The sequence below is a fragment of the Ambystoma mexicanum genome (assembly GCF_040938575.1).
Source record: "Ambystoma mexicanum isolate Mex_15411 chromosome 12 unlocalized genomic scaffold, UKY_AmexF1_1 Mex_chr12_unloc.1, whole genome shotgun sequence".
NCBI lineage: Eukaryota > Metazoa > Chordata > Amphibia > Caudata > Ambystomatidae > Ambystoma > Ambystoma mexicanum.
Window position 1 is genome coordinate 1,626,611 of NW_027182322.1, and position 5,643 is coordinate 1,632,253.

Sequence of the window (5,643 nt, forward strand, 5' to 3'; positions counted from 1 at the left end):
ACTCTGCTATGTCCTGTTATGCTATGATATTGAGTCTTTCATTGCACACCATCTGCCATTTTCACACTTTCTTGGACCTTCGGGATCTGCAAGAAGTGGGTGAAGAAAAACGTCCAGTGCCTTTCTGCATATTGCGCTTTAAAATATACTGTTTGATAGTTGGTCCCCACACCAGACCATGGGGGAGTAGAACAGTGCGGGCAGAGCCTGCAAGTTTGCCCCACCTATTTTCTGAAGTCACCCCTCCCATCACCACTTACCCACTCCAAATGGAGGTTTTGTTAGGCCCCTTTAATAGGCCACCACTGCAGCGTGTTAATACGCTTTCATTAATTAAGCAGGCTCAGAACTCTCCCAGGGACTTGATTTATGGGTCACCAGGGGTCGCAACTGCGACCTCTGAGGTCTCCCTTGCGACCTCTGTGGTCTTCCTTGCGAACTCTAAAAAAAAAAAAAAATTAAAAAAAGGTTAAAAAAAAACAAAAACATTTGTAATGCAAGCTCCTGGGCTGTGGCCAGCACCATGTAGCTCTTTACTTCTGGAGTGGCTGGCGTTCTTGTTCAGGCACCTTAAACAAAAAAAAGAAGAAAAATAAGAACAGGAGTGCCACAAGTCTAACACTTTCAGCACTGACCCTAAATAAGAAAGAATAGGAATACCAAATAATGTGTCTTTCTGGAATTCTATACAATAATTGCTAGACTCATTAAAGGTTTATTTCAGGCACACTTCAGGGGGTGAGTCACTGATTTAGTCTGTTCTTAAACGCCTCGACTCAGCCTTTCATCCTTCTGAGGTTGATAAATGAGTACCAACACAGATTGGGTGTATATTTTTCCAATATAAAGCGCTTAAGCGTAAGTGCTATATAATAACACATCATCATCATTTGGTCATGGACGTCTGCTTTCATTCACAGTAATTTGGTAATATGGGCCTATACACACTGATCTTAAGGATACATATGGCGACCCATTCTTGTAGGAAATGTACATCACATTATAGTGATATTGTAACCATATTTTTCGTAGTGTACAATGCTATGGGATGGCAATTCCTGTTTTGTCAACAGGTGAAAAATCGTGTTCCATCGGTTCCTGCAAAATCACTTTGGGTATGGTCAAATGACATCACTTCCTGTGATGTCATCAGGGGGTCAAGGGTCATGTGATGTCACTTCTGCTACCCCTGGCATTTTGGTGAAATGACTTACCTGAACTCTCCTACTTTGGTCTGCGATCTTCGAAGACAAGGGATACCAAATATGACATAACACCTGCCCTGCTCTCAGTCACTTTGGGCAGTTGCCATGTATGCATGTGTGATACCTCGAGTCAATCCTCATGGTTCCCTTTGAATGCTGGGACTTGTAGTTTTGTTTTGAATTAGTATGGGCCTACGTCCCAGCATGCAATGAGAAAAAAAACGGGGAAATTTGGCAGCTGTGAATAGGCCACCTAAGTTGCCACCTATTTTCAGCAGCAAGAGGTTGTAGGAGACAGGAACATTTAACTGAGGTTTTGTGGGTGAGATCCTATTACATAGGCTTCTGCCTCAGAAGTAAGTACTGCCAGGAGGAGGAAGAAGGAAGTGTTGGTGATTTCCTCATAACAAACAAACCACAATGAGACTGGGTTCTGTGAACCATTAAGTATCTTGTGGAAGCTTTTCCCCTGTTCATTTGGTGATCATATGTAACAAAAGTTCCGTCCCGCCCCTTTTCTATTCCAACGATTCTGCAGCACGGCTCAGCTGCCGCCTCTAAAGACATAAAAAGCAGACAATCTAAGTTGAACGGCCAGCACACACTGAAGATACTCGTCGTAGATATTGCAACAGGAACTTGTGTGCGTGAGTCTTCTGTAATTTAAAATATTTGCCAATGGAGATGGGCCCCTTGTACGAGCACTTGAAGGGACCTCGTCCAGCCTCAGCCTCATCTGTCCCATGCCTCACTCGTTTGTGATCGTTCGTACAACCGCCTTGAGTTTTGGCATGCTGCTTGAGAAAAACATGATCAGATCAAATGCACGTTTTCCCTCTGATGTGCATGTGCGCTGTGCAACCTCACCCTAAGGAATCATTAGCACGACCAATGACTGCATGCATTTCTGACAACACATGTCAGGAATAGATGCGGCAAGCATGAATCCTCGTTAGTATAGTGGTCAGTATCCCCGCCTGTCACGCGGGAGACCGGGGTTCAATTCCCCGACGGGGAGGAAAAGGCTTTTTTGTTGTGTTTTTAAAAAACATGTTTTTTTTCTCATAAAAAGGAAATGTTGTTTTGTAATCGGGCATTTGAAACGATTTGCAATAAAAAAATAAAGATTGACCGTGCCGGCAGGGGACAACATGTATTTAGAAACGTGTGTCTGTTATTAACAACTGGGAATGTTTCTTTTATATTAATATATACAAAAATGTAACAATACTGTTGGTTTGTGTTTACAGGAGACTATTTGCTGTACATCACTAGTTGGGAAGAGGAAGTCTTATGTGCAAGAGATTGCAGTTAATGTCATTGTGTGACACCAAAAGAAAATAACACTGAAGAGGTGCGCTGTTGCGTGACAGCCAAAATGGTGGCCTTCGCGTCAGCTCCGTGGATGCATGGAGATTCCCTGCAGAACTGGGGAGTGATATGCGGTATGTCTGTCACATAAACTCGTGACCAGCTATTGGAAGGGTGTGGGCTCATTATGCCTTGAACAGAAATTGAAAATATCGGCTCCTGCCGTGATACGGAGTTGCGGTGGCTCCCGCCCTGTCAGCGAATGATAGAGGAGGCGCAGCGTTTCTGCTGTGGGAGTCTCCGCCCGCCATATGAAGTGAGGAAGCTGGCGGCGGAATTGGTGCTAGGAAGCGGAGAGCATTCGGACGGCTAAGGAGGAAGAAGCATGCAGTAAGAGCCCACCTGACACTCTTCTGGAGACGGACCGGTGCCACAGTAAGCAACTGCGTGCACTGTTGCATGGGAGGCTCCCTAATCGGACCGTAAGCACGGCGTCCTGGGAGGCCGGCCAGTGAGGTGTACTCCTGGGACTGCCTTGTGCCGTGTGAAGGCAGCATAGAAAGCGCTGCTGAAGAGGGAAAATGGGACGGTCCCTTCCCCCAGCCAATGTACAAACTATGGTCAACAACGTCACAACCCAAGTACCCTCAGCAGGATGAGTTTGCACCTCTGTCCACTACCGCGGATGTCAACATTCACCGTGACCATACCTCACCTGCGAAACCTGGCTTCATACCACCCAGAGCACGGGGTGGGAACCAAAACAGAGCCGAAGCCGATCGCATGGACCAGCTTGACTTAACTGTCTCACAACCTAAGCCACCATCTTTAGAGATGACATGACGACATAGCTTCAACAGACAGAAGCACATGTGCTACCATGCACCTGGATCAGACACACACCAAACCACGCGAAGTACACGCTCAGTCCTATGACGTAGCGGACCGTGAACACTCACAGACGTGCGTCGTTATTACTTTTCATATAGGCCAGTAATCGCTTAGCAGAAAAACAAGACGCCAGAAGAGCTTGTGTATATGCTTGCAGAGACTTCATGCTACTAACCCTGGAGACAAGACCCTAACTGGACCAATGCGCAAAGAACCACACCGCACCCTCGCACCCCTATCCTTATGGACCTTATGACATAACATGCAACCAAGCCGAAGTAGGCCGCAAACCAGATTCGGCAGGCCCAGAGCAGGCTAGGCAGAGCTACAAGGTGCTGACCATGCAGAACAGCCCTGATCAGAGCCCAGAAGCCAAGGTCACGATTTTGCAATCCACATTCCCGTGTTCTCCAAGCCAAGGTGACACCTGACACTGCCACGACTACCCGGAGCAAAATACAAATCAAATCCTTATAATTCTGCCTCAGCTATGGTCTCTCAACATGTGACCAGGCCAACCTGATACGACGCCAGCTCCCGTGGACTAAAGAAACACTAGTGTCTCACGGCTGAGACGCAGCTCGCAACAAGTTGTAACAGCTCAGACCCCGGCAGCGATGGGAAAGCACGCTCTAATGGCAAATAGCAGGACCTGTCCATTGTCGTCCACTGACACATAGTCACACATAGTCACACATTGTTGCTAACACCAGGTACATCGCGGGCTGGCAGCGATGGACCAATCAGGACACGGGGGGCTAACCACTCACGACATTACCACACAACCAATCACTAATTCTCTCTATGTAACCTTTTAGAAGTAGCGACTTTTAGGGATGACCCAAGCGTACCATCTGACCTCTACTCTACCAATCACACTTTTCACTGTACTGCTCTATACTGAACCTACCACTCAGGGAAGCAACACGGAGTGGTGATAGGTTCGGGGACGAGATTTCACAGATGACGCACATTGTTACATCACTTAGACCGAAAAGCGGCCTGCGAGCCCGATTATGAGAAGCTGCATGGAAAATACGCTCCTTGTGCATGTCCATGTCTGTTTTCTTGTATTAAAACAGCAGTAACTATTGCTCTTGTGTAGACCTCCTACTTCTTTGGGACACAGAAGGAGTTGGGGCCTTCCGAGAGCTGGAGGTCCGCGGACCCCGGATGCGGCTCTGACGACCACCAGAAATTACCCTAACACTGCACAGCAACCTCCTAGCCGGGTCTGTTGGTGTCAGAGACTGGCTGTAGAGACGGGAAATAATCCCAGCTGATGGCAAGCGTGCTCAGTGGGGAGCTGGGCTACCAGCTGGAGAAATATGATGCAATCTGCAGCCCTGGGAAGAGTGCTACATGCACACATAAGACTGAGAACCAGAAACCCATATTTGATTTCACTGCGTTGGAGTTTACTGACTCATCACATCTCCCGCTCCCACCCTTGTCTTCATTAACTTCAACCTCACAGTGTTTTTGTACTGCTACCACGGAGGAGGCTCAGCTAGGGGTGCTGTATGTGTGGGACACGTGACTGTGTGTCCCTCTGGCACCAGAGCACACCGGAACATAGCAAAGGTGACTGCTCTGAATCAGTACTCGGGGTAAAGATTGCTGTAAAAGACACTATGATCAAGACAGCTTACCCATTGGGGTTGGGATTTTATTACGCTTCTGGACTGACTGCGCTGTTACAATTCTCCCATCAAATACACAGCAGTTGTAGCTTAATCTGAGACTCAGTGACTGAGACACTACTAACCAGGAGCGTAGGCTGTGGTGTGTAGGGACATTTAACAGGGTTGTCATACACCTCTGGTCCATTATCGCTGCAGTGATCTAACCTGGAAGCAACGGAACATAAATCAAGAAATCGCATGTATCGACGATCATAGGTGTCACCCCAGGTGTCACCCAAACGCTGCAGAGTGGGTGGGCAGCATACAAAGCTGTTAAAGGAACTACTGCACTGACATAGTGGTCATAATTGGCTGCTGTCTAGTGGTAGAGGAAGGAAGCTGCCGTGTTGCTGCCTAGCCACCCGAGAAACATCACTCCTGGCTAAACACATAGCAGGCTGCTGTATTGCTAACCAGGTAACCAACAGAGAGTGTGCGCGGACACTGGATTAAAGGTTGCCGAATTATGCCTAAAGGGGCTGGGGCTAAGAAAAGTGGCACAATGAATAAGTTTGCCAAGCCCACCCCAAAGTATGTAGAAACAATGAGTG

General features: G+C 47.5%; 1 non-coding gene across 1 annotated transcript; it reads left to right on the plus strand.

Annotated features, from left to right (window-relative positions):
- The first annotated feature begins 2,151 nt into the window (after positions 1–2,151).
- TRNAD-GUC (transfer RNA aspartic acid (anticodon GUC)) lies at positions 2,152–2,223 on the plus strand. Its single transcript has one exon. It is a non-coding gene; the product is annotated as a tRNA-Asp (tRNA).
- The last annotated feature ends 3,420 nt before the right edge of the window (positions 2,224–5,643 follow it).